The 17,413-nt window shown below is 39.9% G+C and overlaps 1 protein-coding gene and 1 pseudogene across 3 annotated transcripts in view; one reads left to right on the top strand and one right to left on the bottom strand.

Moving 5' to 3' along the window:
• Positions 1-17,413, top strand: part of CTNND2 (catenin delta 2) — a gene marked incomplete at its 5' end in the record, with an annotated part of 935,921 nt that overhangs the window by 246,760 nt on the left and 671,748 nt on the right. The gene's annotated exons all lie outside the window — the stretch shown is intronic.
• LOC309820227 (sialomucin core protein 24-like) lies at positions 324-916 on the bottom strand (annotated as a pseudogene). The gene has a single exon. The product of its transcript is annotated as a sialomucin core protein 24-like (transcript).

Below are 17,413 nucleotides of genomic sequence, written 5' to 3'. Positions count from 1 at the left end.
GAGTCATGAGGTCGTCTGCGCAGGACAATGTTTTCCATCACTTATAGAGTTACATTTGGCATGTCAAGAAGAGAGAACTTAATCACACAGCAGCAGCCATTTAAAATAAAAGAAGACAGCCACAAGCATTCATACAGAATATTTTAAATATTCCCGTTGAGCAAATAGATTTAACTGGTTTCTCTTCAAGGGCGATGCTCCTATATGCATCCTCTGAAAAATTAAAGATCCTAGAATAGCATCTCCCATGTGGCACATCTTGGAAGAGAATATTTTGGTTTCAGTGAGTTACACACCAGTCCGTGTTAATTTAGCGGGTCTGTTTACAGAGTGCGGTAGTTTCGATCTTTCGATTTGCGGAATTTATAGAGAAAGAAAATTACAGCCTGCACACCCAAGACAAGGACAGTTCCTTCAACGAAACTGGCTGGCCCAAAGGTAGACTTGCGCACAGGTTGTGAAGCCGGAGTTGAAGTGGTATCCGTTGTACCTGATGTAGTAGCCGTGGTGCAGGCTGTAGACGGGGAAGGCGGAGTTGTGGTTTTCGCTGCAGAATTGGTTGGCAGTGGTGTGGCAGGGAGCCCAGGACAGAATTCTGTGCTGTTCACCCCCTTGCCATCACAAACTGTGGGATTATCTGAACAGTAGCTTTTACCTTTGCATTCTGACCCCAAACGGGTAGCGTTAGCATCGAAACAGGAAACACCGTGCTGCGGCTCTCACAGATTTCTGGGGCTGGAGTGGTGCCCGGCGGGAGCGGCGGCGGCGGCGGCGCCGAGGCTGTGCTGGCGATAGTCGGTAAAGCCGCGAGTGTAGTCGCGCTCGCGGCCAGGGTGGTGGTGTGAGCCGCGCTCATCCTGCAGAGCGCTGCCAGACAGCCGGTGGCCGAAAGCCGCGGTCGCCGGAGCCCGGGCATCGCGGCCGATGCGCTGGCCTTCGAGCGAAGGCTGGGACACCCAAGGTTGCGTCCGTCCCTCAGAAGTTCTTTTACTAGAGGAAAACTAGAGGCCTTACCCCTAAAGTGGAATAGGATGTCTAATGCAAAATTATTCATTTAAAATTTGGGGGAGGTGCTAACCCAAACAGTTTTTTAAAAGCATAGAAATGATGCATTTTGCATATCGAGGAACAAAACCTAGCTTTATTTTGATGACTTCCCTGAATAACCCAAGATAATCAACTGATAATCGTTGGAATTTATAGCTTCAACAGGTTAGCAAGAAAATATACAAAAAACAATGCTTTCCTGTAGACTAGCAATAACAAGATAAAAATAGATTGAGAAAAGTTTCACTGGTAAATATCAATAATATATGAACAGGGCTTCCCTGGTGGCGCAATGGTTGAGAGTCCGCCTGCCGATGCAGCAGACACGGGTTCGTGCCCTGGTCCGGGAGGATCCCGCATACCGCGAAGCGACTGGGCCCGTGGGCCGTGGCCGCTAAGCCTGCGCGTCTGGAGCCTGTGCTCCGCAACGGGAGAGGCCACAGCAGTGAGAGGCCCGCGTACCGCAAAAAAAAAAAAAAAAATATATATATATATATATATATATATATATGAACAGTTAAAAATATAGTACTTTACCCATGATTTGAGAGGTAAATCTGAGAGCTTAGTAGCCAAAGTCATGGGTTCTGGAGCCAAGAGAGTGTAACAAAAATATCAGCTTTGTCACTCACTGGCTATGTGATACGAAGTCATTTAATGTGAAGAGCCATCTCTGTGCTTCGGTTCCCTATCTGTGGAATGGAAATAATAACAAGGCCAACACCATAGGGTCACGGTGAGAATTAAAGTAGTTAATATTTGCAAAGCATTTAAACAATGTCTACAGTGTGGTCAGTACTCTAAATATTACTTCTATTGACAATATAAAACTTTACTGAAGAACATAAATAAGTAATTGGATAAAAAATAATCATAATACTGAATAGGAAGACTTAGCATTCAACACTGTCAGTCCTTCCCAAATGAATCTAGAGATTTCATCCAAATCTGATCCCAGTCTCAACAAGAGTTTTTATAATGGAAGTGATGCCCTGCAGTCATACACGGCACAAGTTCTAGAATCAGACAGCTTGGGTTCCTTCCTTAATGGTTCCAATGATTGTTCTCCTAATCTGTAAAGTCAATATAATGATGAAGTATATCTCATAAGATTAAATTTGATGATTCATGTCAATAAAGCCTTTGACCCAGTGCCTGACCCATGGAAAGCAATTTGCAAGTAAAAGTTGACTGTTATTAATATTTGAGGGGGAAAGTGTTTTACTAAAGAAATAATTGTACAAGAGTAGAAAAGTGATTTTTTTTTTTAAATAAGGGAAGGAGGGAAAGGGGCAATGACTCAGGGAGATTATTCTAGACAGGGAACTGTGTTCTCTTTCTACAGCAGTTAGAACAGTGCGGCACAGGCTCAAAGATGAGCGGGTGAACAGAGCTGAAGATGAAGTATCTAAACAGATGACAGTAATAATCTACAGGAGGAATTAAAGATCTACTCTGTATCAGTACTCTTTTGAGCAGTTTACATGTAAATTAATCACAACACTGAAAGATACTATTGTTGTTACCCCTGAACTACAGAGGCACAGGGAGGTTAAGTGACCTGCCCGAGGACTAGTGAGTGTCAGTGTGGGGTTGGATCTGAGAAGCTGGCCCTAGAGTCCACACTCTTCTCCACGCCCTAGGAGATTTTACTGTTTGGTAGAGCTGAAACGTTAGATCACGGGAGAATATTTAAAGAGTTTGATAAATAGTGCTAGGATAACTAACCAACTAGAAAAAGAACTATATATATATATATATATATATATATATATATATATATATATATATCGCCTTACATCCCAAATTGATTAAAGATTTGAGCATGCTAAGTAAATCTAAATAAACTTGGAAGAAATCATCATGGGAAGGACTTTCCAAAGTGTAGCAAGGTGTAAAGCTGAACCCAGATGGGTCTGTTGATTCCTCGTTGAGAAATGGATGGGTCTTCATTGGCATCAGTTAGCAAGAGTCGATAAGCTTGGAGAAAGGGGCTTTTGAAGCAGATGTCTGTGCAACGATCCCTAAAAAATGAGAGCTGAGGCATGGGGATTAACAGGGCAGGACAAAACTGCCTGGCCTTGGTTGCCTCTGTATGGAGAGAAAACCCAGGAAGAATCTAATTCCATCCAGTTCAGTTCATCTCAGTAACATGAGCACCTGCTGTGTGCCCTGTGTAATGTTGCAAATACAGTGTGGAAAAAAATCAGCACTTTCTCTGTCCTCATGGGGCCAGTTTACAGTCAACTGAGAGAGACAAAAAAATTGTGTAAGAAATTATAATACAGTGTGTTAAGTGTGATAGAAATTCAGGCTGTTTTGAATAAGAAGGGCACTTAATCCAGATTTGGCACTTATAGAAGGCTTCCCAGAGAAAACAATATCTAGGCTAAGATCTCAAAGTTAAGTAAGATGTAGCCAAGCATGCCTGCCCCTTTTCCTATGCCTATTTGTGACCACAACCATATTTTATCCAGGTGGCAAAGGCAGAAACCTGGACTTCTAAGGAAATAGGCAAATAAACAACCAGATATATAGGCTCCAAATCAGGAGCAAGATTGGATGGATGTGTAGAACGCAGGCCTCATCAAGCCAGCTGCTAGTGATGGAAAACACGTGAGAAGAGATTGTCAAGGGACAGGGTGTAGAGTTAGCACAGGTCCTAAAGCAGCATCCCGAGTCACCACCAGTTCTGGGACAGACAGAGAAACCCAGAAAGTATAGTGGGAAAGGGGAAAAATCATATAGAAAAACACTAGGAGAGTGAGGTGTCCTGGAAACCAGCGGAAGAGGATTTCAGACTTACAGGAGAAGTGAAGTGAGATCATCACTGATGAGCAGAAGGTTGGTGTGAGAGCTCAGTCCGCAGAGGAGTTCACGAGGAAGCCAGACCACAGTGGTCAGAGTGATGGATGGAGAGGAGGAGCCAGGTGACTGGGGACCTAGAAGTACTGTAGGGAGAGCTGGGGTTGGATTCCCCGCAGCATGGGTTCTCAGGAACAGCAGTCTGTGCATCTGGGCTATTTTTCCAGCGGAAATCAAATAGTTGGAACTCAGACATGGAGAAGGCAGACAGCCTAATTGGATGTTTTGCCAGACTAATAATGAAAGGAAATGGACAAGGGATTTAGAGGTCCTTGAGGAAAGCTGGCTGAGGGTTTTAATACAGCGGGGAGTTCAGCTAAGGAATGACGGGAGTGAAGAGCACTAGAGATGCTGGATAGGCAGAAACGGTGATGGGACAGGCCAGTCGTCACGGGTCGAGTCGCCCATGAGCACAGGAATGATTTTACCAGACCTAACGGATTGGAGGTGCTGGAAGAATAGAAGGCTGAAGTGGACTAGAAGACAGAAAAAGAGAAGGCTGTTTTTATGAGGCTCCCCTGGACTTTGCAACCTGGGCACACGCTGCTTTGGCATCCTGGAGACATTGTGAGGGGGTGTCGGGAGAGACGGTCAGTTCTAAGGAGGAGAGTGCCCAGTGTGCACGGGGACCAAAGAGACCAGGCCCCAAGTGTCAACAGCTCTGTGAGCATGGAGGGACAGCACCTGGGACCAGAATGCACCTTTGGCATCTAAGGGTTTGACTGCATTAGGAGGTCAGGCAGCGTTATCCTTGGACATCCTCAGGAAGTCTGGGTCAGTAGGCTTATTCCTCTGGTGAGCTCAGGAGGTATGAGACTGCAGAGAAGACTCCTACCTCAGCAGATCAGAACAAAAAGACAAATTGAACAAAAATATTATTAAATATTGAATAAAGAAAATTGGATCCCAGGAAGTGGACAGCCAAGAATTTCCACACATGTTTGGCAAAATGTGAATTGAAGATCATTTGAAAATACATGTCACAAGTTTTAAATTAGGACATGAGTAATTCCACTGCGGGAAATTTATTCTGAGAAAAACGTTTTGGCAATTTGGGTTTCAAGGTCTGTTTCAGTGAAATGGTTAAGGGAGGGTTATAGAAAACTGACCCTCCTGGATTTGGATCTCAGCTTTGCCGCCTACTATTCTTGATGACCTTGGGCAATTCCTCTGTCTCTCTAATTCTCACTTTCATTATCAGTAAAATGGGTGCATTAGTACTGACTACTTAGAAAGTTTTGAGGGACACTATGATGACACGTATAAAACCCTGAACACAGAAGCTGAGATATCACATGGTAAGTCCTCAGTTTATTTTAATCATGCTAAAAAAAGGAAAAAAAAAAAAAAAAAAAACAGAGGGAGAGGAGAGAACTGAGAAAAAGAAAAGGGAAGAGAAGAAATCATTCACAGCCTACTGGTGAAATAAAATACAGTGTATTGAGAAGATGAATACTATATTATATATTTATGCATACTGACAAGAACAATTGTGGGAAACAGATTTTTTAATTTTACAAAAGCAGATTATGAAACTAGATAAATAACATGATGCCATTTTTTAAAAATTGGAACATGGTTAATTTTTATAAAATAAGTATTTATACAGATGTAGTTTTTTTGTATTATTTTCATAGGTGGTGTGATGATTATTTTCTTCTTAATATTGTTTACTTTTCTGAATATTTTATGGTAAGGAGGTAATACTTAGATGATCAGTAAGCACACGAAAATTTTTATTTTCCTGTTTCTAAAAAGGAAACTACTACAAGTGAGTAATACAGAAAATGTGTCTGGAAGTGCTATAGACTTTTTCTTAATTACTGCACCAGAAGAGAGTCCCAATCTATTGAAAGACTATAATGATTATCATTGACATATTCAAATATCTCAATAAAGAATTGTTCATATATGGTTTAATTTAGCACAAATAACTATAGGAAATGATTTTAATATCTCTTCTTTTAAAAAAATGCTATGAAGAGCAAAATTTCTGGGTATAATGTTATGTTATATATACCTGTTTCATATTCTGCTGGGTCATAGTATAATAAATATATGGAAGGAATCATTATAGCTTGGAGTTTGTATATCAGAGAAAATTAATAGTTTGCTTCTTGATGGTTTTATAACACATCTACTAGGTTTCTGCCATCAAACTAAATTACTTCTGTCATATCTCTACTTGAAAAACGTACCCATTGAGTTTATTTTAATATTTAACCTCAGGTTGATTTATAGGTGACAAGTATCAATTGTCTAATTTTATGCATGAAGGGCCAATACAATGATAGACAGTCATGACTGATGTCCTCTGTCATTATGTATTTATAAAACCAGCAGGATTTAAAAAAATACATTATGGGGTATCATTCACACAATTTAAGTGTTGCTGTAGTTAGAAGTAACAATTACAGTTGTTTACCTAAAACATGTTCCAGATATTTACAGCCATAAAATAAGTTAATGTATTGCCGTACATATTACACAAAGTGACACTTTGGTATCTGTGTTCTCTATCTGGCATGACGTGTTCCTATCAGCCTTTCAGATCCTATTATCTAGGTTGTTTTCACTTTTTCCTATTGATCCATTTATTGATTCAACTATTAATGAACCTTTTCCCACTGTGGAGAAGATGGCCAAAAGTAACAAAGTTGGACTGTAGACTAAGTGATTTTCTTTTACTTCGTACACTGAATATTTAAGAAGCAAAATCGAGGGGCTGCTTCCCATCATCGGCCTATCTTGTGTATTTGACAACTGGAGTGGGTCATTTTTTAACATTCCCTCCTCTAGACAAAAAGTTATTTCCAATAATAATTATGAAATCAGATGAATAATAGTTATGACCAGAGAAAAGGTGAAATTGAAAATTTCTTTGATTGTACTTTTATGTATATTCAGGCTGGTAAAAAACAAACAAATATAATGGTAAAAAGGAAATATGTAATTGTTTCATATTTCTTAGTTACATTAGTGCATTTTTGAGGAAAAAAATAGAAAAGAAACATATTGCTTTTCGGTGTCACACAGTAATAGATAATATTACAGTTTAATCAACTATATTTCAGTAAAAATTAAAAATAATACTGCAGTTTAATAAGTTATGATATAAGATGAATAACAATTTAAAAATAATTTTCTAAAGTTGCAGTTGAAAACAAGTAAAATATTACTTGTATGAACTAAAATTTGCACACACACACACACACAATTACACCTTACAGTTTGCAATCTGTTTTGCTGTTTTCAATTTGAAACACAAGTAAAATGCCAAGAGCTTACATAGAATATAACTCAAGATCTACTTCTTTGCCGTTATAATCACTATCCTATCCTGACTTTGAATCTAAAGGCAGTAGATCCGCAATCCTGTAGTACCACAAGGATTGGAGACACAAACTGAATCCAGAGCAAATTCAGGCAATCTGGATCATTACAGACTTTCTCCTGCAATGAATACCTGTGGCTGAGTCGGCAGCTTTTAGGGGTTGACTGATAGCAGGAAGTTATACTGTATATCTTACATACAATTAAAATTTCACAGTAACCCCAGCAATCATTTAGAACTTAGACCAACAGAAGATTTAGGGGTTGAGAAGTATTTTATCTGTGACATTGCTTAGAGTTACTGGCACGTGATGTAAAAGAAAAGTATAGTGATTCCAGTTAGGTTTTTTTAAATTAAAAAATGTTTTTTAATTGAAGTATAGTTGATTTACTGTGTTGTGTTAGTTTCAGTTATCAGCAAAGTGATTCAGTTATACATATACATGTATTTATTCATTTGTTTGTTTATTCTTTTTCAGATTATTTTCCATTACCAGTTGGTTTGTTACTATCATTAAATTCTCCACAAAGTGTATCTTTATTGCCTGTACCTAGGTACTCTCTCCCCAATGTCCCACTCAGGGGAACCCTGCTTCCTCTTCTTTTAAGACCTGGCAGGCCCCCTATCACCTCTTGGCCCTCACCTGCCCACCTTGCCTAGCTCCCCTGCAGGCCTTGTGCATACCAGTTTGGTTTAACCTCAGGGCCTTTGCATTGCTCCTTCCTCTGCCTGGAAAGCTCATCTACTATTCTTTTTTTTTTGCTTTTTTTTTTTTTTTTTTTTTTGCGGTATGAGGGCCTCTCACTGTTGTGGCCTCTCCCGTTGCGGAGTACAGGCTTCGGACGTGCAGGCTCAGCGGCCATGGCTCACGGGCCCAGCCGCTCCGCGGCACGTGGGATCCTCCCGGACCGGGGCACGAACCCCTGTCCCCTGCATCGGCAGGCGGACTCTCAACCACTGCGCCACCAGGGAAGCCCTCATCTACTATTCTTTTTAAAAATACTTGATTAGCCTTTCCAGCAGACTATATAATTTGTTATAATAATCATTATTTTCTGCCTCCTGCTGCTAGTATCTAAGTTCCATGAGGACAGGCATTTTTGTGTGTTTTCATCACTGAAGTTGTCCAAACATCTGGGCAGTATCTGATACATAACGGTACTCAATCAGTATTTGTTGAATAGCTACCCCTTGATTTTTACTATGTGTAACTGGGGTACAAAGTTGTTTTCAAAGCCTTGTGTCTTTTTTTCGCTTTTAAGAAAAATTTTCCCTGATCTTACATGTCAATCTTGTGCAATTTAATATCCACTGAGGACAGCAAACAACAATTACATTAAGCCTTATGAGAGAAGGATGTGATTGTATCATGCCCCATAAAGAAGAGGCTATTGGGAAGATAATGGGATCAATGAATAGCTTTATCATTTTAAACATATGTTATTTTATGATACCTGAATGAATTCTTTGAATAACCTTGTGAGTGAGGGAAAAAAATTTTTTTTTTCCTTTATTCTTGTTCTGAGAAGGAAATAGATGCCAAAAGAGATTGAACGACTTTTCTGATAGGACATGGACAGTCATAGCAGAAGTGAGAGCGGAGTAGAGTTTATCTTGTTCCTGGACCAGTGATGTTTCCAGTGTATGCTTTTAACCCTCACATTGCACACAGTAGGGCAAAATGTCTGAGAGAATTAAGAGGTACCTAGCTGATGATTCTATACTGTTGCAGAATCAAACTGTTCAGTAATTTCACATGGAATCATAAAAGGGGAGGATGGCTCGCCTTTTCCAAAATCCTGTACCTTGTACTCAGAGTGGGCTTGAATCCATTCATGGTTACCTTTAGAAAAACCTCTGCCCAACACCTTGAACTCAATCCCGCATCTCATAATAAACACTTGATTTCTTAAAAATATAAATGCTACACCCAGTAAAAGTTAAGTACTTTTAAGGTTTGCTCTTAATGCTGTGTGGCTCTGGCATTTATCACTCCATTGATCAGCGGAATTGATGTGGTTCATTATCCCTTTATCACACCATTGATTGTCACAGGTGATTGGGCTCAGTTTTCCTTATGGGAACTCTGTCCAAGAGAATGACTTTGATAAACTGAAATGACTGGTGTTCACCCAAGGATGTCTCAGTAGCTAGGTAATATCTCAGTAGCTAGGAAGCCTTAAAAATATAAATTTAAAATAAAATGATAGTAATTTCTGGTACCACACTGCCTTATTACGTACAAGATCCCTGCTCTTATAGCTCAGATCTCTCATGCCATGTTGGTACAGGTGTTTGGTGAGGAAGGTATAGTGCTTTCTTTTATATGGCTGGGGGTGCCGTGTATGGGGAATTCAGGCCTTAATAACGCGGGGCTGTTGAGGTTTGAACCCAGACATGTGTGACTCCATGTTCTGGTCTTGTAGCCATTATTCACAGATATAAAGGTATGCTTTTTTTTTCTTGTAGTGTAACGCTGTATCTATTTATAAATAAGTCCATTAAGTGCCAGGGATTCAAACTTAGTATGTAGCATCCCTAAGGCATTGTTAATTGCTAAGGAAATGTCCATGATTTTTGCAAAGCTGTGGCAATTCCATTCATTAAGTGAATCTTATATAACCCTTAGTATAATTAGTGATGAAAAGAGACAGTCTGTGACTGCACATAATTTATGTGCATAATAAAGTCACCATTGGCCTTGAATTACTTATGTCTTTTCCCTTCTATTTTGCAATTTGTTCCAAAGAATTGCTTATGAAATGATTTTGGTTTTGTTTTACTGTGACATTCTGAAGAAAGTGTTATATCACTAGAGCAGTCAGATAGTATGAGGAAAGCATGTATCTTTTTAATATGATTTCTGAACAAGGAGATTTCATCTTCAGGCCTAAAGTTTGTTTTTCCTTTCAATATGCAGTGGTACCCAGGAGATTCTTCACTCTCAAGGCAGGCCTTGGGTTTTGTCTTTTGTTGAAGCAACATGTAGTATCATAGGTAATAACCCATTCAAGACTCTATTGAGAGAGATCTGAACTTTAATCAGTTTCTCTTTAGTTTCCATGCTGAGAAAAGGAAAATGTGTTCTGTGAAACCTTAAGCCTCTTAAATGCTCTGAAGAAAAATAGATCCTACGGTTAAGTAATTTGGGGAAATAGTACATATGATAGCTCTCTCTTGGAGATTATTAAGGTACATTAGCCTATTAGAGATTTCAATACATTTAAGTTTGCTCTACATAGAATTCTCCATATTATTGAGCAATGGAGTTTTTTTGTGTATGTAACAATGACTGATATCCAGTGGAACTAGTGGTAATAAGGGTAATATTGTATTAAAGACAAGATGCTGTAGCAGTGAGCCTATTATTTAAGTTAAGGGTATTCTTTTGGGCTATGAGACAGCTGATCTTTCAAAACACTTAAGGATTGACTAAGTGTTGTATAATCAGTGCTTCTCAAACTTAACAGTCCATGTGAATCACCTGGTGATCTTGCTAATGTAGATTGATTGAGTAGGTCTTGTGGTGGGACTCAAGTTTCTAAATGTAGATTGATTGAGTAGGTCTTGTGGTGGGACTCAAGTTTCTAAGAAGCTTCTAGAAGAGCTCAAAGCTGCTGGTATGAGGACAGTACTCGGAGTAGCAAGAATTCAGATCAAGGCTCTCACCCCTGGCACAACTGACAATTTGGGCATCACTGTCGTGTGTGGTGTCCTGTACATAGTAGGATGTGTAGTCCTGTCGCTGGCCTCTATCCACTAGATGACTGACTATGTAGCACCTCCTCACTTTTTTTTTTTTTTTTGCGGTACGCGGGCCTCTCACTGTTGTGGCCTCTCCCATTGCGGAGCACAGGCTCCGGACGCGCAGGCTCAGCGGCCATGCCTCACGGGCCCAGCCGCTCCAGGGCATGTGGGATCCTCCCGGACCGGGGTACGAACCCGTGTCCCTTGCATCGGCAGGCGGACTCTCAACCACTGTGCCACTAGGGAAGCCCCTCACTCAGTTTTGACAGTCAAAAACGTCTACAGACATTGCCAGATACTCCTTGGAGGAAGAATCGCCCTCTTTGAAAGCCACTGATTACGATAGTTTGTACTGAGATGATGTGCTGTCTCTGATTTCTCAAATCTTTCTTTTCAGTTCCAGTGGAAATGATTGGCCAAAACCAGGATATTTAAATTGTCATAGGTCATGGAAGTGTTTTCTTCTTAAAGAGCAATAAGAAAGTAACCTTTTGCAAAATTGGGGTTACTGGAAAGAGAGTAGTCGGCACCCATGTTCTGTTCAGTTATAGGGATGGTTGGTGTGCAGTTAACGACTTTTTTCCAGGGAACATGTTTATAATTCAAATGGACTTTGTAGAACTGAAGAACTAAATGGGAATTCAGCAAATTTGAGGACGTATGCAGAGCTAACGAAGAGAATGAAGGCATCCAGTGTATTGCTAGAATACCAGTTATACCTTAGACTAATGCTAGCGCTTCTTGCTAATTTTTAAAGTGACAGTAGAATTGAGGCAAAAAGAAAAGATTAGGAAACATAATATAAAATGCGAAAAGTTAGTGTTGATAGCTTTCCGAGGAACTGGATTCTCTAGTGAGAGAGTCCTTGGCAGAACTTTTGGGAATGGATCATTCAGTCTGGAGGCATCCTTTTTTAAAAGTGTTTTTTTTACTATTATTATTATTTTTTTTTTTTTACTGAAGTATAGTTGATTTACAATATTGTGTTAGTTTCAGGTATACAGCAAAGTGATTTGGTTATACATATATATGTATATATCTATATTCTTTTTTTCAATTATTTTCCATTATAGTTTATTATAAGATATTATAGTTCCCTGTGCTATAGTGTAAATCCTTGTTGTTTATCTATTTTATATACAGTAGTGTGCATCTGTTAATCCTATACTCCCAATTTATCCCTCCCCCCTTTCCTTTTTGGTAACCATAAGTTTGTTTTCTATAACTGTAAGTCAATTTCTGTTTTGTAAATACGTTCGTTTATACTATATTTTAGATTCCACATATAAGGGATATCATATCATATTTGCCTTCCTCTGACTTACTTCACTTAGTATGATCATCTCTAGGTCCATCCATGTTGCTGCAAATGGCATTATTTCATTCTTTTTTATGGCTGAGTAATATTGTATATATGTACCACATCTTTATCCATTCATCTGTCAATGGACATTTAGGTTGCTTCCATGTCTTGGCTATTGTGAATAGTGCTGCTATGAATATTGGGGTGCAAATACCTTTTCGAATTAGAGTTTTCATCTTTTCTGGGTATATGCCCAGGAGTAGCATTGCTGGATCATATGGTAGCTCTATGTTTAGTTTTTTAAAGAACTGTGTGCATGTTCTTTACAGAGCCATAGAGAAGAGATGTGCTGTAGCCAGACCTGGACATTAGTGTGCTGTAGCCATTAATCTCCAGGAGGGGGCAAACGCTACCCCCTCATCTAATCTAAAGTTCTCAGAATACATTCACAAAACTTTAAAAAGTCTGAAGTGAATTCATTTGAATTAAAAGAGAGAGAGAGAGAGAGAGAGAGAGAGAGAGCTAGAGAGGCTATTATCTTTTCTCATTAAAATCAAAGACTCTGGAGACCAGTTCTTTACATTAGATTTTACTGATGCCTTGTTCTCAGGTACTACTTTTCTCAAGCAGATTAGCCTATATCCTTCTATGTATTTCTTCTCGGGGCCCCAATGTCCTTCCCTATAAACTTTACAGCTATGAAATTAAATGGCTGTCTTTTTATTCTGATTCCCATCTGTTTGAGGTAGTGACTCCTTTTTCTGCTGGTATCCCTTTTTTTCCCCATGGTTTTCTAGATCATGATACTATTTATTCCTAGTACAGTCCGCCTGCACCTTGGAACTCTGAGAAATAAATTCTAAATGCACAAAAGTCCATGTGAGGAATTGCCTCCAACTTCTAAGCGGAAGGTCATTGCTTACTGTTTATGCGGTCTCCACTGCTCTTTCTTCATGCTCCATTCAGCACCAGGGTGCAAGTCTTCAGCTTGCTCTCTGCGTGGATTGATAAATAGATTTGCTCCAAGTGGATGCACTCCAGCTGGTTGCTAAGATGACACACTTTATAATGTTTCAGAAGTATCTTCCAAACTCGAACATTGGACCTGATTTTCTTTAAGAGAGTCCCACTTTTTCAGGCAGTAGAGGTGGCTTGCCAAGTTGTACTGGAGGGTGGGATATAATCAAGAGGGGGTAGAAATACTCACTGACAGTTGCCTGCACTGTCATCACTGCCTCTTATTAGTGGATATTAGTCATTGGCACAACTTCCTCCACCCCAAGTCTATATTCCCTTTCTAGTAAAAGTTTTGTCTCCATAATTACTGAGGACAGGAAATCTCTGCTATAACCGCTATCTAGATGGAGATAGCAAAGCAGTATGCCCCTTCACAAAAATTACTTCCTACTTTAATAGATATTTCATCCCAGAATGGGAAGAAGGGGAAGGCAAAGCTGATATTTCCTGTAGAATGATCCTGGGGCAAGAGTAGATTTGAGATTGGCAGTAGTTACAGCTATAAAAGAGTCTATAGCCAACTTATAAAGAGTTGTGTTTGTGTGTGTGTGTGTGTGTAATTTCCATTGGAAGTGTAATATACATGCTAAATTGATTATGTATCAAAGGATCGTTTGTAGTGTTCATTGAAGGGGCAGGTTTTTCTCATTTTTCTTTCATCTCCTTTAAACTCCATTAAGGTGATAGTAGAAACATGAATGAATGGGGATTAAACTAGTGATGCTGTGTTCTTCATGTCCTCAGAACATGAAGAATTTGAACACAGTTCTAGAAGACCGCAAATTAGCAGAAGAGCTTTGATTTATGACATCAAGTAGAGGACAGAGAAATTCAGAATGCTTGCAGAAAAGCTGGCATCCAGGATGAGGGAGGGCTGGAAACTGGGAGCTGATCTGCTGATCTGCTGGCAGAACCCAGAGAGGCTCCAGGTCCCGGACAGGAGATCTGCAAGGCAAGACCGAAAAGGGACCTGAAAACAAGGGGTTAAAAAAATAGCCTATCTACCTTATAAGAAGAGAAAGCAAGCTCTTTCCTGTGAGGAATATCAAGAGCTGATTTACTAAAGTACAGTCATAGAAACAGGAAAAGAAATGAATGTTAGAAATAAGATGAGCATATTAACCGTGTTGAGATGTGGCTGAATTGTGGTGATTCTGAAAAAGAATTTGGAGAACTGTAGATGTTAATAATAGAGATGTATTATCCCTGACATCCCTTCAGAAATAATGAAAGTTCCCTCCTCCCAGTCTCAACTCTTAAAGCGCCTGTGGAATTATTTCAGTACATAATAAACAAGGCCCTGGTGAGCTCCATTTCTGCCCCGGCATCTCCTCCCTCCCCCAAGCTTCCTGCTCTCTTGTTTCCTTCCTGCTTAGGAGGTGACCTTAAGACTCCAATTTCTCATCTTCTATCCAGTCATTACCCCTTTCTCAGGGGTGGTCCCTTCTCCTTTTTAAAGATAGCATTTAATCACACTCCTCCACACTCTTTCCTGTCCATATTCTTCTGAATCTTGCTTCATAACTTATTCTTCCTCAAATTTTTAATAACACTCTTTCTATTGCTCCATATTCTTTGCCTAAAAACGTGCCCAAATCATTGCCTCCATCCTATATTTATAGGGGAAAAAAAATCTTTGATTTTTTTCTTTTCAAGCTATCTTTCCCTTGCTGTTACCACCAAATGTCTTGAAAGGGTGCTGTACACTCTTTGCCTCTAATTCCTCATTTCCTATTGATCTTTCAACCTCTTGGCTCAATCTTCTGCCCACAATATGACATTAAAACTGCTCTAAAGGCTCATGATCTCCAGGCTGCCCAAATAATAGCCTCTTTTTGTTTCTTAACCTATTGACATGTTCACAGCATCTAATACTGTGGGCTGCACATTTAGGAAACTGTTTTCATCCTGAATTTTCTTGAAAATTCTTCTCATTTCAAGCACTGGTTCATTTTCTTCCATCTTTCCCTTAAATATTACAATGCCCGTAATTCTACCCTGATCCTCTTGCCACTATTCACGTACTTCCTGGGTCATTTCATCTTACCTTCTCTTCAACTACCACCTACTTAAAACAGTAAACTATTTAACTTTCCTGACCTGTCTTTCAAACTTCAGTGCATAGAGTGCACAGAAACTCCAACCATTGAGAACTTAGCCTCTCTTGGGAGAGAATCCTGGTTTGTCACCTCTCCTCTTCCAGAGTAGGAGGAGGACTGCAGAGATGGTACACAGGATTGGAACTAAGAAGAAAAAAGGAGACTATCCATGCATTTTACATCCCCATGAAGTGGAAGGGAAAAGTGCTTATCTATTTCCTGCTGCCCAAAGTCCCAAGATGTGAATTGTCCAGAGAATCCATTGGGAAGTTTATGAGTACTTTCAAGAAGAGCTGCCCTGCTCATGGCTCTGTATCTGTGAGCCTGTGGTGCTGCTCTGGTTCCACTGGGGCTAAAAAAAATTGGAAAAATATGGTACTAGGTACAACCAGATAAAGAAAGGATAAAGTCCTCTTTTTCTGGTGAGGGTATGGTTCCTTGAAGGTAGAGAAGATTGATCCCGTTGTAGCCAAAGGCCCAAGAGTTGGGAAAGGAAGATAGATGAGATTGGGGGCTACGAAAGCATAAGACAGAGTTGTGTGCAGCAGAAGCATGAGCCTGATTCTGTCGGCCGGATATTGGACTAACAAGGTACCTGGGTTTCACAAGTCATTCCCAGGGGGTGCTGCCTGGCACCATGTCCCTTATGCTTTCTCAGCCTCCACCAGCTCTCACAATGATATTTCTCAAGTTGCTGGGTGTGCCATGATAACCAGCACAAGGGGGATATCCATCTTTTCACTATGATTGGAATTGCGTGGTAGAATTGTTCTTGTTGTTGTCAAACCCAAGTTCGTGTGGCTGACACACAGTGAGGCCAAACAAACTGACACATTGGAGTCTTGTGCAGAGAAAGGTTTATTGCGAGGGCCAAGCAAGGACTATGGGCGGCTCATGCTCAAAAGACCTGAACTCTCCAATGGTTTTCAGGCAAGAGTTTTTAAAGGCAAATTTTGGGGGGAGGGCTGCAGGGTGTGTGCCTTTCTTCTGATTGGTTGGTGGTGAGGTAACAGGGTGGTGCTCCAGGAATCTCAATCATCAGCCTTCTTGTTCCAACCAGTCTGAGGTCCACATGCTTGTGCTCAGCCTGAAGTTACCATCCTCCACCTGGGTGGGGGCCTTGGTTCCTGCAGAAGAACTCAGAGATATGTTTCAGATCGTTATGTTTATCCCCTGTGGAGGAACTAGGCCTCTGCTTTATGCTGCATTATTGTTTCTTGACTGCTTTTCTTTTGTTTCTGTGTTCCCTCACTTCCCTGATTAGTAACTGTTTGAATTTGCCCTTTAGAACTTAGGGAAGGTCTACAAACAAGAAATGAGGGACACAGAAAGGCTTTTGTACCTGGGAGGGCCCTACAGGGACCTGCTTGGTTTCAATCCTCTGTTTTCTTTGATACTCCTCAATCTTGAGAGAAAACAGGTGAGGGACAAGAAAGGGAATAAAGTTTTGAATACAGAGGTTAATTATAAACTCAGCAGAGAACTTGGCTTTAGGAGAACTGGGTTTCATTGTGTTTACAAATAATTACCCACTTTCAATGACAGCATCATAAACAAACACCTTCCCTTTCCCTATCACTGGTTAATACCCAAGGAGAAAGATCAGGTATAAGAAGATGAACTTCACCCCTATCCACTCAAAATCACTAAAAGCCTCAAGTCTAGACCTCATTGGAAGAAGGAAGATATTTGATTCCAAGTGAAGGTTTTACACAAATGGATAGAATCAAGTCTTAATCTGAAAGACACTGTTTTCAATAACCTAATATAACTAGAAAGTTATGGGCTCAGACTGAAATGTTTTAAGAAAGTCTGTACCCAACACAAAGGGGAAGAATTCCAGTGCTAACCATAAGGGTACAAGTTTATTTCTAGACTTTGAATTCTATTCCACTGATCTATATTTCTATCACGTTTTTCTATTCATTACTATAAATGGAATACTTAAATCTCCAACTAATAGTGTTGAATTTTCTTTGTCTCCCTTTAAATCTATCAGTT

The sequence above is a fragment of the Grampus griseus genome, assembly GCF_964374135.1.
Source record: "Grampus griseus genome assembly, chromosome: 3".
In the NCBI taxonomy this organism is placed as follows: domain Eukaryota; kingdom Metazoa; phylum Chordata; class Mammalia; order Artiodactyla; family Delphinidae; genus Grampus; species Grampus griseus.
Note: the sequence above shows the minus strand (reverse complement) of the source record. Positions and strands in the feature narration are given on the sequence as shown.